The 23,221-nt window shown below is 40.7% G+C and overlaps 1 protein-coding gene and 1 long non-coding RNA gene across 2 annotated transcripts in view; both read right to left on the reverse strand.

Moving 5' to 3' along the window:
• Positions 1 to 6,287, reverse strand: part of LOC109320091 — a 15,464-nt gene extending 9,177 nt beyond the window's left edge. Inside the window, exons 1-2 of the long non-coding RNA XR_002103715.1 lie at positions 6,275 to 6,287; positions 1,834 to 1,837 (exon numbers count right to left, since the gene is read on the reverse strand). This is a non-coding gene — a long non-coding RNA (uncharacterized LOC109320091). The remainder of the gene's footprint in view (positions 1 to 1,833; positions 1,838 to 6,274) is intronic.
• Positions 1 to 23,221, reverse strand: part of ARID1B (AT-rich interaction domain 1B) — a 447,671-nt gene that overhangs the window by 364,842 nt on the left and 59,608 nt on the right. The gene's annotated exons all lie outside the window — the stretch shown is intronic.

The following is a 23,221-nucleotide window of genomic DNA, read 5'->3' on the forward strand; positions in this document are numbered from 1 at the left end:
CCCACCTCCCTGACCTCTCTCCCCCCCTCAAAGTCTCTACCCGCCCTGCCTGTCCCTTCCCCCAACCTTTTACCTTTACTCCTCGATGGAAGGCTCCTTCCCTGCTGCAGCCTGGGACAATGAGCAAGGCTCCAGCCTGCCCCACAGTAGCAGCACAGAGCCAGCACTGCTGCTACAGGTCTGGACTGGAGCACAACCGCCACGTTCCAGGCTGCAGTGAGGACAGAGCTTGCTGGCACAAAGCAACAGTAAGGAGGAGTGCAGCAGCAGAGGAGAGAAGGGGAGAAGCAGCACAGGGGAAAACTGGGGGCAGTGAGAATGTGAGGCTATGGAGGAGGAGTGGTGGCAGGTACAGAGGCAACAGGGGTGAGACAACAGCAGTGGTTCCCACTCTGTCCCCAGCCCTGGCTTGGAACTTCAGCTGGAGCCACAGCTACAGCCTGAGCAGCTACTTTCTACCCCATTACCTTGCATCAGATTATAATGCAAGGGAATATTCCGCCCCCCATGATAAATGGAGAAAAATACCCCTCATTTTTATCAGTAAATACAGTATTTTAGGAGTGATCTTGCTGAATCTGTCCTGCTAGAACTACTCTGCTCTGTATTAATTAATATTTTTGTTGGGCTAGACCAGACAGGCATCCCTGAGCTGCTCTGCGGGCTGGACTGAAACCTTTGGAGTGGCCATAGTGCTAGTCCAGCCTACACACTACATACAACATGCAGCAGCATCTGGGGCTGTCATGAGGTGCATGCTGCCCACAGTGCACAGGCTAGACCCAGCAATGCAGACAGCACAGGGGGTTGGTCCAAGGAACCACATGTAGCCCTTGCACGAGCTCCCCCTGGGCTGCAGGCAGCACTGGGTTCAGCCTCAAGCCAGCACCAAGGGGCTGGACTGGTTGAGGACAATGCATGTAGCATAGGACCTGCGAAGGGCGCTGCACTGCATGCTGCCTCTGGGTCCAGCAGCGTGTTGCATGGAGTGTGTACCCTGTACCAGCCCACTGTGCCACATGCAGTGGGGCTGGGACATGAGATCGGTCCAGTGACCAGTGGGTCAGATCATATTGCTCCATAGGCTCAATCCAGCCCATGGGCAGTATATTTGACACACCTAGGTGAGAAAATGACTGCAGACTATACCAGAACATTTCTGTAGAAATCCCACATTCCATGAAAAGATATGCTAAAAGACACTGGCAGAGGAAGGATAGAAATTATTTGAAAGTCAGAAAGATGTTACATAAATTATTCTTACAAAGTTTGTCACTAGGATGCTTTCAGTACACCGCTTGTAAAAGCAAAGGAACCATGAGAAAGGTAGATATCTCATTTGCCCAATCTACTTTATGTATTTTCAAATGGTTAATTTTTCTTTTTTAATATTTATTGCCTAAAGCGCTACATTTCAGAAGATGCACAGGAAATATATGGATACCTTGTAAGAGAAACTAGGTTGTCATAAGCAAAATAAAAGTGCACCTTGGATATTTAACTATACTGTCATTATTGAAGATCAAGTTAAAAAATGAATGGATGAATTGAGGGTATATTCAGTGCTCAAAGCACTCTTCTGAAAGACAAGATAACAATTTGTTAGAGAGTATGCTCTCTGTCTCCCTCAGAGGGTTGCAAGATTATTAATCTTCAGAACACAAAGAAATGGAAAACTACAATTCCCAGTGTACCCTGCAGCCCATTCAATTACTACAAGTACATGAGTCCTTGCTAGGAGGTGGAAGATTAGTTTTAAGAAAACATAAAACTAGCCCTTATATGTGGTTCCCAGCTTACAGTGCCTAGATGTATTATTTTTCCACTCTCTACCCCTCTTGCAGAAAGAGGAACAGAAAATTAATGACCCACTAGGGGTCAAATACTATTTTTGTGTTCCTTTCCAAGAACAAATCTCAAGGTGATATAAAAACCTTTGGAAAAGATTCTGAGCACTACTTCATCTACATGGTGTTAAAACAGTTACTTCTCACTAAGAAAGGACATCCGTTACTAGATCCCTGCTGTTTGTACTGAAAAACAGGAGAAATTAAAAATACATTAAAATGATGAAAACAGCTTTGTTTGCAGATCCAAAATAAAGCTTTTGAACTGAGGTGCAAAGGGACATTTCCAGCAATTCCCATTTCTAAACTCATAAAGGCTCCTATAACCTCTAAGCATTTCAGTTGTGTAGTTGGGTACTAAAGGCACAAGCAAAGCTTCTCATAGGAGCATTAAATTTGGTGCAACATGAGATGCTTCTTTTCATATCTCCATCTACTAATCCAGGGCTGTCCAACTTCTGAGTGGCTGAGGACTGCATAGATCACACCCCACTTAGGCTGCATGTCACACAGGCACACACTGTTGTACTGTGTAGGCTCCCCACACCTCAAAATGGGTACCCCCACACTGCCTCATGCCAGTGTCCCTGCATCCCATGTTGCACTCCCCACTCCACAGCTACTCCATACCAGCACCCTTGTGGGGATCCCTGGGTCCTCCCAAGCCTTCTAGCTGTGAGGTCCTTTAGGCCTGCAGACCACACCACCCTGCCTTGCATCCGGAGACGGCAACAGGCAGTGGAAGCTGGAGGAGGGAGGGAGATTCCAGTGACTCTGGTGCTGGTAACAACAGGAGAGCAATAGGAGGAAATGGCACCTGAACCAGAAGCAGGGACGCACGTGCCTTCGGATCCATATGCAGCCTGTGGGCTGCAAGTTGGACAGTCTTATACGAATCTCTTACAGTTTCTTGCTTGACAAAAAAAAGACTGTGCTGCACTCTCAAGAAGGAAAACAATTATCAGCTCCCCACACAGCTTTGCTGACACACTTAAGTCTTATCTGTAACTGACTTAGCTGTGCTAGAAGTTCTGATCTCCCCCATGTACTCCTTTTTCCAGGAGAAATTCAGAGAAATGGGATCATTTTTCTGAAAAAAGCCTCCAATTAGACAGAAAATGAAGAAAGACAGTTCCAGAAGCTTCTGATTTAATTAAAGAGAAACCAGAGCCAAGGAATGGCAGTTACTGGCTGGCACTCAGCGGGGGCAGTGGCAGTATACCTTTGGTAGATGGACCAAGGATATGGCATTTTGAGCTATCAAAATCTTAACTTGCCATGTGCCAGACGTGTGCCAGGAATCAAATTAAGATCTGTTACATGTATATTTATTTGGAGAAGAACTTTTCCATGAAGGAGAGAGGAACAGAGCTAGAATCTGGTGCCAACAAATCTAATGTGTTGCTTCCATTTTGTCTGCCTGTCTGCTTGCAGAACAGAGTTAAATCTATACTACCTGACCTAGGACATATGATAATAGAGAGTTAATTAGTAGGAAGAAAGGTGGGAAGGGGACAAATTTATAGCCAAGCACCACAAGAAGGTTATCAATTTATCTTAGTAGCTTTTTACTGGAATAAATCCCACTTTCTAAGGGCCTCCTTGTTCCTGTCTATAAGAAACAATTGGGCAGTTTAAGCTAACTGCTTTCCATGTTTCATTTCCAAAAAACATTTTTTGTCAGTTTATTCCAATCCAAACCAAAACAGACCAATGTGAATAAAGATGATCTGTCCAAAAATTTTAAGAATTTTATTTTTCAATGTAGTTTCTAGCTTTCCTACTCCCTGAACAAAAACTGCTGCCCAAAATACAAAAAAAAAAGAGCAAACCCAAGAAATATCGCTGCAATGAACCCCAAGGTTTATGCAAAATAATTTTTTCTTGAGTTGCAAACTTCATTTCATTCAAGCGCTACGCCTGCCCAACTCTGAGACAAAAATATACAGACAATCGAACCACACTGTAGATGTGCATTGTTTCGTTGTTCTTTTTTATCCCATTGGACTTCCTACTCCAACCTAAAACACTTGCATTATGAGGGAGCAGAGCCGAGACACTCTGGATTCCACGGCTCATCACTCGCACCAACCTGCATAAACAGCAGTAACAAATCATCTCAGAAGTATTGAAGATCAGCTGTGTAAAAGACAAAAACCAATGCCTCAACAGAGCTCTGAACTGCATGAAATTATGTAACTAAATATGAAAGGTGTGAAAGTTGGAATGAAAATATTTGATGTGACAACTCTTCACCTCAACAGTGTTATACCCTACCCAAACTGCAATGAAGCAGATGGTCGTTTTCAAGCAAATTTTAGAGCTTCAAAGGACACTTGCAAACAAGTATATAAATAAACAACAGAACTTGTGAAGTAAATAGGCATTTACAACTTTTATTCTCCAGAAGTTTAGCTCTGCTAAATTTTGGAACAATTCAAAAAAGGGGATGTGATGTACAAGATGCTTCAACAGGAACTATTTTAAAGGTCAGTGATAATAAATAACTCCAAAGAGCTGTAAACTGTAGCTAAGCTGTAAAGTTCCTGTTCCTTCAAAAGAAGTGGCTTTCCGGCATTGCCCTACTGATTTTCTCTCTCTCTCTGCCTTTTCTTCTAATGAGGCTAAGTACTGGTTTTGAAACGTCAAGGGATTAAAAAGATCTACTACCATTACCAAGACATTTAATGAGATGTCAAGTTTACCTTGAAACTCCAAATGGAGCTTTCTCCACAACTCCAAATGGTTATAGAGATGGAATTTAAATATTTAAAAAAAGCAAAAATGAATCCCTTGCTTTTTCAAAATTGTGCTTGCTTCTTAGATGACTCTAGGCAGTTTTCCACTCGTCCAAGCAGATAAATCAATATCTGGGCCTACACAGTAGGTGATTTGTAGAATCTGTTTATTTCTGATTGTCATGAACAACTACATATTTTCTGTCAAAGTGTTTTTCCTGCTTGGTCATCTTTTCACTATCACTGCCCAATTTGAAATGGACTGCCTGACAACTATCATTAAAAACCAAACAAAAAGCCAGAAACCAAGCTTAAGATACTGGATTGTGTCATAAAGGGGAAAAACCATCAAAATGATCTACCCACTGCAAAAATAAATATGAAATTTGAATCTGCCTTGTATACAGAGTGCTTCTTGTGGCGTTTTCATATTCCAAGAGAAAATGCTAGATCCAGTTCCAATAATTTAAAAAAGCCAATCCCCAACATACATAAAGAAATTCGCACATAAATGATGCAATAATACATTTTAAAGAATCTGGAAAATATGTAGCTATATCCCTCTTGCTAATTCCTCACATCCAAACTATGTCTAAATTCTGAGTCATCATCACCATAACATTATTAAGATCCAGATTTTCCTCTGTCCACACAGCTAAATCTCTCATTCAGGCCCTTTGTCACTTCGTATCTTTCTCCTGTCTGACCTTCACTTATCAATTCTGCCCTACCTCATATACTCTCAAAATTCTGCTGCAAAGAGTATTCTCATGACTGTTTGCATCGATTCCACTTCAGCAGGAATAACCAACTGCACAAACACAAAATGGGAAGCAAACATGAAACAACAATGTTATATTGGTACAGAAGAAAGCCAACACCACATTAGGATGTATAAAACAGAAGTATCACCTGCAAAACATGTGAAGTTACCATTCTGTTTCTACTCAGAGCTGGTAAAGACTCACTTAGAGTACTTAGTCCAGTTATTTTTAAACATCACAATTCAAGAAAATGTGAACAAACTGAAAACAGTCTACAAGGCAGCAATAACAATCATAAGTCTAAATAAACTACATGTGGTAAAATACTGTAAGAACTGGGTTTGTTCTATCACGAGAAAAGAAGACTGAGGGAAGACATGATAACTAGAAGTGTATCGATACATCGGCCCGATGTCGAATCCGTACCGATATAAAGAAAACTGGCTGTATCAGACATCGGCCTGACGGGGCTGAGAATCTGGCTGGTAAGTGCCCATGCCACACAGAGGTGTAGCCCCACACTCAGGCAGTGAGGAACGGTGCCTGCAGTTGGTAAGGCTGTTGTGGTGGAAGGGGAGGAGGGAGGGAAGGGGTGTAGGGGGCCACAGATAAATGCCCCCTGTGGTGAGGGAGTAGCAGGGGCAGGCACTTCCTGGCACCTGGGTAGAGGCAGGGCGATGAGCTGGGGCTGCGCTGGGCAGTGGCACTGGGAGCAGAGTGGTGGAGAAATCTGGGGTGGATGTAGCATCCTCCCAGCACCACCAATGCCTGGTCTGAGCTCAGCCCCTGGCAAGAAGAGGCACAGCCCCAGCGCCTGTGCTACCCAGACCCGGGGGGCACATGCCCCCCCAGGATGCAAGGAGCGGTGGGAACCACCTCCCCACACCCAACAAGCTGCAGCTCCAGTCTGTCACCCCTGCCCCACCTGGGCAGTGCCTGCACCTGTCCCTTCCCTCACCCCAGGGGGTATTGATCTGCCCCCCTCCCCCCCACACACCCCCCCCGTTTTCTTCCACCACACTGGACTTCCCAGCTGGAGGCAGCTATATTGGAAATCAGATCAGTATCAGCTGATATGCCTCTTTAAATATCTGCTATTGGTATCAGCCCCCAAAAATGTCTATCGGTGCACCCCTAAATGTTAACTGCCTTCAAAATGTAAAACGTTGCTACAAAAATAGGATTATAAAATATCTCTACTGGCCATTTCCATTTGAGATGGACAAGAAGCAGTGGACTTAAAACTCCTACAACTGTAAAGGTAAGTTAAGTACTGAAACAGACCACCTAGTCAAGTTGTAGACTTTTCATCACTGAAATTTTTGAAAAGCAGATTAGACAAATATCTGTCAAGATTGATTTAGGCATAATTCATCCTATGTCGGTCAGGGATACAGACTAAATAATCTCACAGGGTCATTTCCACTCCCATTTTCAATGACTGACCCCATGGCTGTCACTGCATCCCCTCCATTGACTTCCTGTTCACGACACTGAAAACAAAACTACTTGTAACATATAAACCCCTTCAGGAATCATTTCCATCCTACTATTTGTTTTATCCCCAACTTTGCTCTTGAAAGGATGCCATCTCAATTGCCCATTTTTGATGGTCCATTATTAAAACTTTCCAGCAAGCACCTTCATGTTTCCTCTCATTCTGTTTCTTATATATCCCCAAAAATATCTACAACTGTACCTCATTATTCTCTGTCATAGCTCTTCTCCTTTGTGTTACCTACAAACAGGGAGAATAAGACTAGCTTTGGGACTCTGGAGTCAGACACCTGGATGATATGGCTGGCCCAGTGAAACTGACATCAGGTGATCACCACCTCGATACTTGTGGTGTTTGCTCACAAGAGGAAGCTAATATTGTTGCATCTACCATGGGATTTGAAGGAGCTTCTACAGGAAGCACTGATGGTACTTCTCCAACGACTTGACATAGGTCATATTACATCTCTCATACGTAGCTCACATTTCAGCTCTGTACAATAAGGTGGGGATCACAACTGCTTGATAAACCATGAAATTGGTTTTGTATCTGATGTTGCAATCTTTGAACACCCATTTCCTCAGGCATCTCAAAGCTGCACTTGCACATTTGGGACAATGCTGTATTTCTTTGTCAATGTCAGCCTTCTGTGACAGGTGGCTTCTGAGTTATACTCAATGTTCTCCAGAGCTTTGCTATGAATCAAAATGACCAGAGCTGGGGACACTGGGGACCCTAGTCTTCTGAATGTTAACAGTTAGGCCCATTTTCGTGTATGCCTCAGGAAAGTCACTGATGATTGCCTTAAAGTCTGCTTTCAAGAGAGCACAAACTACAGCATCATCAACATAATAGAGCTCAATGATTGAGGTCAGAGTGGTCTTGGTTTTGATTCGGATTTGGTTGAGATTAAACAGTTTACCATCCATTTGGTAGTTTAGCTCCACTCCAGCTGGAAGCTTGTTGGTGGTCAGATGTAGTAAACTCCCAAAGCAAATCTTAATCTCCCAGTTCAGTCAAGGTGTACGCTCAAGAGGAAGGCAGAGAAAGTGTTTCAAGGCAGTCCTCAAGGTCATCTTGGAAAAATGCAACATCCAAATCAATTCATGAGAGATTATCACCCAGAACTGTCCCAGATGGAGGAAGAATCTGCTGCAAGGGTCTCAGTAGTCTGAAATGTTACAAAGACAATAGGAGATGGAAAAGCGGGAACCACCCACCCCACATAGAAACACATGCCCTAGTTGTAGCAGAGTTTGTCAATCCCATACCAGCCTCATCAGCCATCTTCAGACCCACAGATAAGACAATTGTGGAAGATAATCATCTTCAACTGTGAGGTACTGCTGAAAAAGAAGAGTTACCTACAAACAGCTCAGTGATAGTTCAGAAATTGATTTGCTCTGTCCACTGCTTTCCATGCTGACCACTTAAATCTATTGTTTCACTGCACTCTATCTGTATGTCATACTTATTTGCTATGTATAGTCTTATATTTCCCTTAGACACTTCTTTGGTCAAGGACTACCTTTTTGCTATATGCTTATACTAGGGGATGCTCAACTCCCAGCCTGTGGGCCAGATCTGGCCCCCGATGCCATGCCATCTGGCCTGCAGGCTTCCCACATATGGGAGGAGAGCCCTGTGAACTGTGGCCTGTACATTAGGTTGGGCGCACAGGCCAACACTGGCATGCAATCCCAGCTGGGAAAGAGTGACACAGAGCCCCGGAACCCAATTCCAATCCATGTATCTGGTAAAACCTTGAGCAACACTTGCTTATATGATACCCAAAATAATAGGACCCCAACCACTAAGAACTATTATGGCAGAAATAAATATACCAAAATTATACTGTTTTCCAACGGGAAAAATATGTACACCACTAACTGTGAACTACATAGTGACATAGTAAAAGCGAGCAATCTTAATATTATAAATCATGGATAATGGTAGCAGATATGGACAGTTTCTCATTCTTTGAAAAGAAAAAAAACATTCTGTGGCAAGTTCTCTCTCTCACATGGCTTAAGAAAGTAGGACTGTATGCAAAGTTACACTAGGCTTTGTGATAGGCAACAATCTATTAAATCACTCCATACACTTCACATGTATTTGCATCTGATGTTCAGTTGCATTGTGTGTAGAGTAATAGGCTCAATCTGTCTGGATGGGAGTGAGAACTGGAGGAAAGAGAAGGCATTCACAGAAAGACAACATTTCCTAAATTGAGCAACTTTTGGAAAAAGCAATAGAAATACCATACTTTCTCGCATACATACCACATGCCCCCAGATGAGACATGCACTTTGTTCTGGAAAGAAAGAAGGAAAAAAAAGATTTTTCCAGTCTTTCCTGCCACAGCCTAGGCTCACCTTGCTGCATACTCCCAGGCACATACAAGAGAGCAAGAATCTAGTTCTCAGCATCACTCACCATCTCCCTGCAGCTCCAAAGTACAAGCTTTAACCCTGTCACAGCTGCTGCCCATATGATGGGGTTAATGCTTGAGCACTGGAGCTGCAAAGAAGATGAGTGACAGTGAGAACTGGGCTCTCCTTCATGCACTTGGGAAGGCAGCACAGCTCCCAGCAATCATTAGTGTCCCCATATCTCTATTCCTGTTGGAAATCAGCTTCCTTGCTTAAAGCACTGCAATTTTGGAGGGCTAAGTTCTGGGGAAAAAGTGAATTGTGACATGCTAGTAAATATGATACAAATAAATTAGTCACCTTTAGCACTTCTAAGGTGCCTTTCTTCCATAAATCTCAAAGCACATACAAAGTTAATTAAGAACTTAGTATCTGAGAGATTAGGGAAGTATTAACAACCCCATTTTATTGATGAAGATGAGTCACAGAGGCACTATATGATTTGCCTCTCCAGCTTTTGTCTGACATCCTTATTTTATTTTTATTACTTGTATTACATATAAATGGAGTTAAAATAAACACTTTCTTTTGTTTAAGTTTTGATAAGAGTTGCAGGGATTTTTAAGAAAGCAGAACAATTCTACCTAAAATTGCTATTCATATTTTTAATAAGTGTTGTAAATTATAACTATAAACTAATTCCCCATCCCCACTGGAAAACAGGAAAAGGCTTTAAATGAAAAAGGATAATCCTTATAAAAACAGAGCTATAACAGTTTATTCATTTTCTGAGAAACTGCAGGACAGTGTTTGAAATAACAACTGGAATATACTGTAATGTAGCTTGTGGGCATTAAAAAAATAAAGCCACTCATCAGTTATTAATACAGCCAGAGTAAATTGTTATAATTAAATCATAGTTTAATCTCCTAAATAGGTTTATGAGTTAGTTGTAACATGTTTCCCTGTGGACAGTTTTGGAAAGTAAACCACCAACGAAAAGGTGGTAAAAAAAAAATTTACTTTCAATAGAGGGAAAGATAAAGAATAACACATGTGAGCATGCATGCATTTGTATGTGCATGTGTCCTCTCTCTCTCACCCCCCCACCCATATCCCCCTTCCAACTGGGTTCAAAAGCAAGGTGGGTTAAATTCAACTAGTCTACTAATTTACAGCATACCAAGAACTCAACATAGGTAACTTTCCAACACACATGCAGTGAAATTAACACCTAACACTTGGCATAAGACTCCCATTGACTTCAACAGTATTTTTGTTTCAGAAAGGACTTTAGAAATTAGGAAATAATAAAAATATTATGCTACAACACACTTAGTATTTTTATTTGCCTTTTTTTGCATTGCCAAATAGTACCACCCTGTACATTAAAAAAGGGAAGACTCTGTACTAAATTACAAGTCAGGAATCACCTTAGCAGAAGAGGTCTTATTTTCAGAAATGCTGAGCACATATGGCTTCCACCAACTCCACCTATCAGCTCTGGGCGATCAAGACTTTTGTTTACACTTCTAAAGAACAAGTTTCCACAAATACCAAGTTGCTGATTTGTAATTCTCTTAGAAATTAACTTTTTTTTCAAAAAAGCTGTCATTACCCTAGTGATATTATTATGAATGAAACTGCAGAATACTACTGCTACTCCTGTATGCTTTCTCAATATTCATCAGCTAGTTGTGATACTTTAGAGGATGAAACAGTTTACTCCATTTTCAGAATTTCCATACCTTCTACATAAATCTTAATTACTTCTCTGACATCTAAGGAATGGAAAAACCTTTTCCTTAGTACTCTTCAGATAAAGACAAGATGAAAAGAATTATATTGGTTTACCTTTATAAAACTTCATGAATGGTTTCTGAAAGCACAAGATTTCTTTCTAGGCTTAAAGAATGAACATGTTACTACAATACGAGATTCTTTGTAGAAAGGAAAAACAAGTAGCTCAATTGCAGGGGCTCAACAGCAGATTGATTTGTCATTTGTCATTTGCAGAGCCTTCTGTTTTAGAGAACAAGACTATTCTAGAAATTATTATATTCATCACTAGAAGGAATTTTACAATATCTGAAAAAAATTTCAACTAGACCCCTGGAACCAAAATGTCCTAAAAGGCAACTACCAAACTTTTTAAAGAGCTAACTTCCAGTATTTATATAATCTCTCAAGAAGGAATATACAACAGGGCACTTTTTTTTAGATGATACAAATACAACTAAAAATAATCAATCTTGTTTAGGATCCAGAGATAGACTACACATCACAATCTTTGTTAAGTTGCTTCACCTCATGAAAACCTTGGATTTAAATCCAAGTTTGTCTAGCTTCAACATCCAAACATTGGCTTTTGCCATATTTTCATCTATTAATTTGAAGAGTAATTTATTATTAGATTTTTCCCAGTGTAGGAACTTGCACATTACACATTCTAGTCAAGTCATGCCTTGACTCTCTCTTTATAAAACCCCTAAGACTGAGTTTCTTGAGTTTCTCAAAACAAGACATTGTTTCCAACCCTTTGCAATCAATGTTGTGATTCTTTCCTGAACCTCTAGTTTTTCAACAATTCTCTTGAACAGTAAATGCTAGAACTACATATAACATTTTACTGTGAGACACATCAGTGCCAAATATGCAGATAACACAAACGTCTCTATTTTTACTTTAAGTCTCCCTGTTTTACACAGCCAAGGATCATATTAACCTTTTTTGGACACTGAGTCACATTATAAGCCCATGTTCTGCTGATTATGTCCCAAGCATTTTTCCCATTCTTGTAATTTACTCTGTTCTCCTATTGTAAACTGCCCTGGTCCTCTTTCGGGAAGCATGGCATACAAATCAAATACATAAATAAATACAACCCTCAAGACTCTTTTAGAGCCTCTGCTTTGCAGGATAACGTCTGCCATCCTGTAAGGTCTACATTCTCTCTTATTCATGATATAAAGTATTTAATTTTAATTTGGCCTTGCCGCTATATCCTTTAGTCATTTTCCCAGCGAATATTTCTCATTGGCTAGTAATTATTCAAATACCGTATTTACTCAAGAAAGACGAGAGGTTTTTCCCCCAATCAGCATGGAGGAGAAAGGGCCCTCATCTTATATTTGCATTCCGGGAAATACATACTGAGCAGTGCTAGGCTATGGAATCACCATGGTTTAAGAGAGTGCTGACTCTGCTGGGGGCCAGGCCACTGAAATATATGGTAAATCATAAGCCTTTTGGTTTTGGACTAATATCATGCACAGTTTGTAATATATACAAATGCTGCTTAAAAGTGTGTTTATGGAATACCTGTCCTGAAACTTACTGAAGTTTGCAAAAAAAAGGTAAAGTATATCAATTCCAGATGAGCTAAGCCAGTAGGTGCCTGTGGTAATTTGCATATATGCAAATTAACATATTTATTTCAGAGTTAGTGTTTTTTGCTCCCCTGCACTTCAAATTAGCTTCTGTTTACCTTCTGCAGCTTCTGCCCCTTTCCTCCTGCCTTAGTATTATGGGCATGTGCTCAAGGCAGGAACAGGAGTTTGAGCAGGGCCTTACAATAAGGGAAGGGCAAAGGCTAAGTGGACTATCTGATCCCCTCAGTCACAATTCTATATGCATCTGTATATAAAATATATGCACTGCAGCTTTATATAGTGACCTAGGACCGAAACGCCCCGAATTCAGTGGCAGTTGCAAGGCCAGGAAAGGGTTAATGTGCTCTTGACCATTAAATTTACATCCCTTCTAACAGCCGCTCTGCTGCACGTAGTCATAGGCTGGAGTCCCCATGTCTTCATTTTGACACTTCCCTTGTCCTGAGAGCCCAGGGCTTATGCCACACACAGCAGTTGTCCATGCCATTAGTGGCACACATGACATGGGCTGGCCACACCTGACCTAGTAAATCAAATTAAGATATCCCAATAAACTGAAATTAAAAGCAGTATTCTCTCACTATCTGCAGAAGAAGTCTACCATTATCGAACACTGATTTAATATTTCAACTAACACTTATTTCTGATTAGCCAGATTTCCAACATTTTAGAGTTTTAAAGAAGATTAAACCTTCAAAGAGCAAATCTGTACTGTTTAATATAACTTTTTGTTTAAACATAAATAATTCTAGCAGTTTGTAATAAATTTAAGCCTAATTCCAACCATATTAATTTTAATTTAAAAATATCTATTTTCAAAAAGCAGAAAGTATTTAAATGAAGAGGCTGTTTTCCAAATCATTAATACTTATTAATCAGTTCCAAATATGTGACTTTACATTTAGCCATAATGAAATGTACACTGCTTGGTTGTACCCTGCTTAAATTGAGCCTGCTCTGCTCTGTATCAGGGATCTCCTTCTTCCTGTGATCTGACCTCTTCCCACCACTTCATTTTGTGTCTCCTGTGATCTTTATCAATAATGACTTTATGTTTTCTTCCAAACTATTGGTAAAAATGTTAAATAGCCTAGGGGCAAAAAACAATAGCTGTGTACCCCGTTTGATGATTCCATGCTTATATATTTTCAGACCTTTCAGTTAGCCCCTTTGTATGCATATAACATATAATGAATTGCTATTCAAAACATACCATGTGTTGGATGTGTATTATTTTAGTGTCTAACGCTAAATGAGCTACCAAATAAAATGGTTCATGACAGTCTATACCGTGAATCCTACTGCCCTAATCAATCTTGTTATATAATTAAAAAAATTAAAGTTCATTTAACAAACCTATGTTTAGTGGCATTATTTAGACTACACACTTTATTCTTTATTAAGCAAGTCCCATATCAGCCACTCGATGATTCTGCAGAGGATCCATGTCAGGCTGATAAGTCTATAATTACACAGGTCATCCCATTCACATTTTTAAATATTTGCACAATATTAGCTTTCTTCCAGTCCTCTGGAACTTCCCTGTTCTTCCAAACTTGGTTGAAAATCAGCATTAACAGACATTAAGGGCTCCCCAGATCCCCAGTCAGCTCTGTAAAAACTCTAAGAGATATTGTATCTCGACATGCTTATTTTAAAATGTCTAGTTTTAGTAGCTAATGCTTAATTTCCTCCTGGCTTAGTACTTTAATGAAAAGCTATTTTGTACGCATGGTAAAATATACATACATCAGCTTCCCTCTCCCCTGAAAAGACAGAAATATTTACTAAGCACTTCTGCTTTTTTTTTTTTTTTTTTTTTTACGTATTTGACAATGTTACATTTCCATCTAGTAATGAACCTATATTATTGAAAGGAATCTTTCTGTTGCTACCATATTCTAACTCTTTATTGCCCTTATCTCTACTGACCTCTGATGTATTCTTCTGCTTCCCTTATCAGTTTTCTACATTTCTGAATTTCCACTTTATTTTCAATACTATCAAATTCCCCTTCTTTCCATGTTTTAGTTCCTTTTCTTTTTTGTTTTTTTAAATTGCCACTCTCTATCCCTATCTGAGTCAGGTGCTCTGTTTTAACACACTGCTTTCTTGACTGTAACCTTTTGGACATCTGTTAGAATATTCTCAAAAACAGCTTCCAATCAACATCCAGATTTTTCTGTTCAAATACTTTCCCCCAGTGGATTTGGCTCAAAAATGTTTTCAGAATTATGACTATGCCTTTTTAAGGCACCAATGGAAAAATCCAGGTTGATCTCTTGTGTGCCTCCACTTAAGCATCACAACACCTTAGTCACTTGAATCACCCTGGAGGGCGATTAAAAAAAATTGGCTTAGGTGCCTAAGCTCCCTATACAGTCAAAGGACCTACAGTCTGGCACCTTTAAGGGGTAAATCAACGAGCCAGATGCTGAGAAGGGAACCACCTGGAGCCAGTGTTTCCAACAGAAAACACTAGAAGCAGTGATGCATTTAAACCCCCACCTCACTCCTGAGCTTTGGTGCCAGCCTTAATGTTACATGTTAGGCACCCCTGTCCATTAGAGATCTAAAACGCATCTTAAATACAAGGCTGACTGACAGTGGCAATGGCAAGTAGTACTATTATCATTTGCAAAGTATTTGTCCAAATCAGAAACCTGGGTTCTAATTTCCTCAAACCCCATTTCCCCCTCCAAGAGAATACTCTAGACACAAGACTAAAGATCAAACCAGGGTTCACATTTCCTATTCCTCCTGTTGAAGCTGTGCCACCTATTACAGCATCAGACAACGCAATCAAGGAGAATGATTTACTAAGCCCAGCAAAAAGCACACTCCCTGTGAAAGATACCTTGAATTCTAGTCCTTACTCCAGGGTTGTTTCAGTTTTTCATTTAATGGTTATGTCATATCAAATGCATAATTAGTTCTGGCAGCAGAAACCACACCATCTCCATTCTAGCCTGCAACAGTGCCTAGGCAGGAGTTGAGACTGTTCAAACTGGGATGTTTCCATGCATGCTTGGAAGACCAGATTTAGGGGCCTAAAGCACAGCCGCAAAGCATATTGGACAACAACAGGCTTTTGGGCCAGGGACACAAGTTACACATAAACCAATTCAAGCGATCAGAAACTGGTTTACATCTGTAATAGAACAGCAGTTCAGTGCACATAAACCTGTTTCAAAATGGTTGAAACTGGTTTAAGATAAACCTGGTTGAATGTAACGATCAGATGTAACTGATTCAGGCCAAACCGGTTTATGAAACTTGTCCCAGACCCCTTCCTGGTTTAAGTTAAATCAGAGTCCCCCAACATCCCAGCATGCTTTTTAGCCCTGGGCTGGGATGTGCTGTCTGCTCCAGAGAGCAAGGCTGACCCAGCCCCTCCGCTCCCTATCTGGAACAGTGAGGACTGGCTCACCGGCTGGCTCCCTGGCAAACCCGGCTGGGGTCTGGGGCCAGGGAGGGGAGTTAAACTCCCCTTCTGCTGAGTAAAGAGTTGCCTTGCCCTGCTTACTTAGCGCTGGCTGTGACTGTGGATTACAAATCCTAGAGGCACCTCGAACCAGGAAGTGATGAGCAACCCTGCAGAGACCTGCTGCCATAACTGTGGACTGCAAATCCCAGAGACCTCGGAACACACAGCTCATGCCAGCTTGAGCCACTGCAGGCATGTGACTGCATTTCCTGATTGCATATGACTGCATTTCCTGAATCAAAAATGAATGTCTATCATTTGCTTATTGGTTCAATCTTTGCAGCTTAGACTAACCTGCAAAGACTGAATCAATTTATCCTTTGGCTTTTTGACTGTCTGTACTTAGCCTTGGAGCCACTAAAATAGGTTTGTTCTAAATTGTATTTTGCTGCATAGGGCAATCTATATTAAACCCTAAGGACATATATAATTACTGGTTTGGACTGGATTTTATCTACAGAACAAATTTAACCGAAGTTGTGATCACCTGTATCTATTAATTTTGGATCAGTGATCAATACCTCTTCAGCCATTAATAAGTTGTCTAAATATTAAATGCAACAGTTTGTGAAATCAAGAAACTGTCATCCATGGTTCCCCAAAATGTAGAGGATGTTTCAGTACTGGCAGAATGAAACCTCCAGAATATCACTCAGACTGAAGTCCAGGATGTCAATAAGTCTTGTTTTTCCCTCCACATTATAGTTGCTTAAGGTGTTGATCCTCCTGCTTTCTAATACAATTCTATGGACCATAGCAAACACCAATCAGCACCCCATCTTGTTCTCTATCTATAAGGACACTGATCATAATCAGCTGGTTACGAGTCGTCACTGACAAAAAAAAAAGTAATGCATTTTTCAATAAGACTGCTGCCTCCCTTTTGTCCACTCAGTCCTTTTAACATTCTAACCATGGAAATCTTCTGATTAGGTTTCTACAGTACTGACTACATTTAATTTATGCCCAGATAAGAAACTCCAAGTCTCTCCTTTACTTACCCAGGATCCTATCATTAGTATGTCAGCAATTAAAAATTTCTTCTCATCCTATACCCTGGTGTCTTGATTACTTTTGTTGTCTGGATCTTGATTTATTTCTAAATGGAATGCTCATTTAGACTGTCTTCCCCCGAGAAAAATGGTTCTCCTTTGAAGGAGATGCAAGACTGCTTTCCCTATAGACTACAATCCATCTTCCACAAAACCAAAATCCATTCTACCTTATATCACTTATCTAGCTATGGGTTCATTTCCAGAATGTTCTACCTCATAGTTTCCTTTGCTCCAAGCAAAGAAAGGATCTCTGGCGTTCTTTAATGCTCCAACCTTTTAGTCACAAAGAGGACACCAAACTCTACCACAGCAGATCTTTCTATAAAAGCAAGTGAACCATATTTTTTCCTTTATTAATACTAAATTAATTAATCCTACTGTGCCCCCTGAAAATTATCAAGATCTGGAATGATCACATGAGTTTCAACTTCTGTAGGACTTCCTATATTAACAGTCATTAAGAAAACTTAACTAATATTTCAGTTCATTATTCTGGCTAAAAGATTATCCCCAAATAGCTCCTTAGTGCCTATTCCAGTAAGCTAAGTTTGTGTACTTTCATATTTAGAACAATGTGAAAATATCACTGTGGTGCTCAATGAAATGATAATTATTTTCCTTGTGGAGATTTCCTTAAACCAAGGCAAGCCATTTTTGAGTCTTCTCTGGTCAGAGTACAGCATTCCAGCAACGTCCTCAATCAAAAAAAATGGGTTCAGTCCAATATTTTTACCTAGTCCTCCTGCCTTACAAACTTCTCCATAAGAACATTCAGTACTTTTTTCACTACTGAAAAAAATCACTGTCTCAATATTCAGCAGAGTTCAATTAAGAAATCACTTACTCTGAGACTAGCGGTACAGTAGATGTTTAAAGGTGTAGGAGCTAAGTGCTCATGAGGCCGTTAAACCAGGGTCAACAGGCAATTATATGCTACCAACAACTACCTTAGGAAGACTAATTATTAGCGTCTTATGAGATCTACCTAGGTAATTTTTCCCTTATAAATACTTGCCAAGAACTGTCAGAGGTAGAAGGGAGATATGTACCCCTTTGATAGCACAGTTGTTGATAACAAGCCAGCTGTTAAATTACCAGGACCTTTCATTGAAGAACTTAGGAAGTGGTAGGTGCAAAAAAGTATTGTCATCAGTAACATCAATGAATGAAACATTCCTGACAAAAGAAAGCTCCCATAAATCCACTTGTACAGAATGGCCACAAAGCTAAAAATGGTGTGTGGAACAACCATGGTCAACTTTGTCTAGGCTCAACAAGAGCTAGCCACCAACAGTGATATTCATAAACAAAAATAAGGCTCCAGGTGAAGTCTAGTTTGCAATCTTGCAACACCAAACATATCCTCACCACTGAAATGAGAGTTAATAAGCAGATATTTTGCCTGGAGTGGCAAACTTCCCTGCCCATTTTGCAAAACTGTTCTGTGGAATGAAGGCAGTAACCATGAGAGTTCTTGATTAACACAAGAGGGAACAAATAAGATCGCTTCAAAAATTTGCTGTTCAAAGGTAACACATAATCTAACTGTATAGTACTAATAATTTAAATTTTAGGGGGGGGATTGCTATAAAGAAAACAACAATTCGCATGTGAATTTTTTAGCTGGTGAGCCGTTAGCACATTTATTTAAAAAAAAAAAAATCAGCAATCTTGCATGTTGCAAGCCATATTCATTACAGGATAAGAAATACTGCTGAACACACAGGAAGAGCAAAAACCATACTCCAAAATCAAAGGCAGTGCAGTAATAAAAATGTGCAGATTTATGTAGGATTCATCGTAAAAATATCTTGAGGCTAATCACAAATTGTTCTAGCATCCTCAAGATTTCCCACTGCTACTTTCCCCCTTTCTTCTAAGGAAAAAAAGCAATGATTCAAAATGGAAGCTCAGTAATTATTTACAGCCCAGTATGTAAACTGTAAAATGACTGGAAAAATTCTTAGCACATCAACTTAGATATATCTAAGCAAGGCATTCTTTCCCTGTGGTAGGTGGCCCCATGTCAAGTAACTATGTGCTAGAACTTGTCCTATGCTACCTGTTCAAAGGGAACTGTGCAAGAGTATTTCAAGCTCTGACAGATACTACTTTGTGCAAAAACATTCACAGGAGTATTACAGAAAAGACAGCAGCGATGTTTCAGCAAACCCTGTGTCAAAAAAGGTGCTCTCCTGCATTTTTATTGACATGCAGGAAGTGAATAATCGTTTCTTATATAATCAGTGCTGATGCTTCTTTCTAAAGGTCCACAGTCCTTTGTATGTATTTAAAAGCCCCTTCCTTTTAAGATTTTACTTCCCTCCTTTCAAGAACAGGACTGAAAATGTCATATATTCTGAAATAATGCTACAATTTTTAAAGGTGAGAAAAAAGTACCCAATAAAAATTAGGGTTGTCAGTTAATCGCAGTTAACTTGGGCGATTAATGAAGAAACAAACTAACACTTTTTTTTTTTTTTTTTTTAATCGCACACATCGTTTTGACCAGCAGAGCAGACCAGCCGGAACACGTGCACAGAGCCCTGATCCCAGCCTGTCCCACGCCAGCTCCAGAATCACCCGCCCACGCTGAGCAGTGTCAGCTACCAGGCAGAAGCTGCTACATGGCATGAAGGAAACGCACCCCCTCTTCCTCACCACTGCCAGGTCCTTCTTGCTGCCCAGAGCCTGCACCCAGGCTGCCCTGTGGATCCTCTTCACTACTGTCACCGCCGCCTCTGGCCCGCCTAGTTGGGCAGCAGTGGCAGTGCAGAGGAGTCACAAGGCAGCCCTGGCACAGGCTCCAGGTGGTTGCACCAAAGACCCAGCAGTGGTGAAGGGGAGGGACCGCTTTTCCTTGGTGATGAGCCACAGCTTCTGCCTGGCTGCTGCTGCTCAGCATGGGCAGGTGAGTTTGGAGCAGGCACAAAGCGGACTGGAATCAGAGCTGTTGGCACGGCTTCCAGCTGATCCACTAAGGCTGGGGCAAGTTTAGAGTGGGCACAGGGCAGGCCGGGGTCGGGGCTGTGTCCTGCTAGCAGTGGCAGGGAGGAGCTGCAGGGTGCACAAGGTCCAAGCTGTTGGGTGGGGGATGCTGACTACTGTTTAACCGTGTAATGACAATTGTGATTAATTGCGACTTTTTTAATCTCGCAATTAATTGCAATTACTTTTTTAAATTGTTCGTTAGCCCTAATAAAAATGTAAGCTGTATTTTATAGCGTTCAACTAGTAAAGGATTAGTGAGTGCTGAAGTGTTCTTTCCTGTCCATCAGCAACTGTTTATAAAAGTTAAGGCAAGGGTGGGCAAAATGCAGCTCCGGGGCCAGATGCAGCCTGCCAGGCCATTCCATCTGGCCCATGGGGCCCCTAAAAAATTTAGAAAATTAATATTTATCTGCCCCTGGTTGCCTGTCATGCAGCCCTTGATGGCTTGCCAAAACTCAGTAAGCGGCCCTCCGCCCAAAATAACTGTCCACCCAGAGTTAAGGGCTTTAAATGGTAGTATAATGATAATCCAGAACTTGCATATCTCTGCCTATTATTGTAAGTTGGAACATGTCTACTTGATAGTGGACCATATCTGCTTAAAAAGCCACAAATGTATTTTCCTCACTAGGAATAACACCAAATGTAACCTACATATTTTGACATTCCTTGATTTTATTTTCTGGATGTAAGGATTTTCTTGTTTTTTCTAGTTTGATAAAAAAATATAGAGTAGTTGCAATCAAATGCAATCCCTGAGGCAATCAAATGCAAACCCTAGGACAGAGCAGTCATAATACTTTGAAAGTTTAACTTTTTGACAATCGGATCAAAAGACAATTCATAAAGATGAGCAAGTATTTAACATACGTGGAAAAACAAATAATAGAAAACATGAAATTAGAGGGATGAAGGGCAGGTCCAACAGATACAATTTAAAAAATAACTAACTAAACAAATAAAAGACCAGACATGTTATTTTAAGCCTGCAGTGAAGTAATATCAGAAAGCAAATCACTCTCGCACATGGAAAATAACATTATATAGAAAACTCCAAGAACAGAGGCCAAAACTGTTAGCATTTTCTAAGCCTACTCTATACCATTTGCTCCAAAGACTGTAATCTTACAATCTCCACTTTGGGAAGAACACATGAGATTTCTTATAACTTTAAGCTCAAGGTCTGAAAATGCCATTCACCAACTGTTTGGCAGCAGGTAGGATATAATTTTTCTGGACAAATGAGACCAATGCCATTGTTCCCTGAAGATTTTAAGCTTTCATAAAAAAAAAAAAAAACACCACAAGCTTTTTCAAAGACTTTTTTTTCAATCACAAACTAAGCATAAACCCACTAAGCCAGGAGTGCTCAATTCCCAGCATATGCGGCCAAGTCATCTGACCTGCGGAGCTCCCCCTGTGTCTGAAAGATTGGCAGCAGGGGAGAGGTGGCAGTGTTAATTGCTGCTCTCCTGCTGTTAAGTATCCAGACCGGTGGGGAACCCCACTGGCATGCTAGATCAGGCACACAGCGTGGTTTGGGGCCAATCTGGTCACACAAGACAAAATGAGACCTGATCTCAGCAAGTGAGGTCAGATGAGGGTGGCACAAGAACCAACCAGGGTGCACAGGGCCAGGACAGGGAAGCCTGGTACACAGTCTGGGCAGGAAAAGCATGGGCCCAGTCCAGGAGTGTAAGGCCAGGTAGGGACAGCATAAACTCAATCTGGGTGGGATTGGCACAGGCCTGATCCAGGTGCACAGAGCCAGGCAGGGGCATCACAGAGCCAATCTGGGCAGTGATAGAATGGGCCCAATCCAGGAACATGGGGCTTGGCCTAGACAATGTGGGACCCAAGACAGGTGTGTGGGTCTGTGCAAAGATGGCACAGTGCCAGGGGTGGGCAGCACAGGGCCTGATCCTGGGGTGTGGGGACTGATCAAGCCTATAGATTGGCCCCACACCACTCACTTGGTCCATGGGGACAAAAGATTGAGCACCACTGTACTAAGTGCTTCCTGAACAGGAAGGGACATTGAGTACTTCTGCCTCTTTTTAGTCACAGTTTGGCCAAGCAGTAGATAAAAAGGAATGGACTAAATATACACTGGTTAGTTTCCACTGGTGCTTTAGCACCCTGTTACAGTGACACTGTCAAAAATCCCAACAATTTTACCGTGCTGCTTGTTGGGAAAGCTAGGAGCAGCGGTAGTTGTCGCTGGGGAAGCAAGAACTCTAAAGACATCCACACCCACCCCCCGCGCGCACACAAATACATAAATAAAAAGCCATCCATACCTTACTTTTATAATTAAATATATTACTTCTGTAATTAAAACAATAGATTCCTGGACTGGCTGCCTAAACCGTGTTTATTTTCATTGACGTTTTCTCAAAATACAGGTTTATATTAAGTTTTTAGAAGCAGGAAGCGGAAAGCTCTCTCTGTTCTGTAGAACAGAGTAACAAGAGGTTCAGATTGCCCTTTGACATAAATATCAAAGCCAGAGATCATTTTCTTTTTCTCAAGCACATGTTAAAGTAAACATTTTAATTCATTTTCATGTGCACACACACTTCTTAAATAGTTGATTAGCACCTCTTATGAACCTTGCCCTTTAAAAAGCAGTGCAACATATGTAAAACTGCTAAGTAAAAACAGAAAAAAAAGGAACATACAGAAGCAAGACCTTAAATTTATCTTCCTACCACTCATTTTTAACGTTTCAGAGGATTCATAGGTCAAATGCCTAGAATCATTAATGCATGAATGTAAAATTTCTGCTTTAATTTAAAACAAAACATGTAAGCATCAAGTGAAAATGAAGCTCCAGGAAAAAAGTGGTAACATTCAGGCCAACAGAACAACTGCTTATACATCATCAGTGCTTATAGCTTTTAACACAGGGCTTTTTCCCTTTATGCCATCTGCACCTTATTTTAATTTCCTCTTAAAAAGAAAATATAAAGGTAAACATCACATTTTTTTTTTTACATTGGGATCTTCCTGTGTGCCTGAAAATACACACATTTCACAGCTCTTGGGGTAAATCCAGTAAAAATATTCACAAGCAT

This window comes from Crocodylus porosus, unplaced genomic scaffold, assembly GCF_001723895.1.
Source record: "Crocodylus porosus isolate Cpor-Errol unplaced genomic scaffold, CroPor_comp1, whole genome shotgun sequence".
NCBI classification, from domain to species: domain Eukaryota; kingdom Metazoa; phylum Chordata; order Crocodylia; family Crocodylidae; genus Crocodylus; species Crocodylus porosus.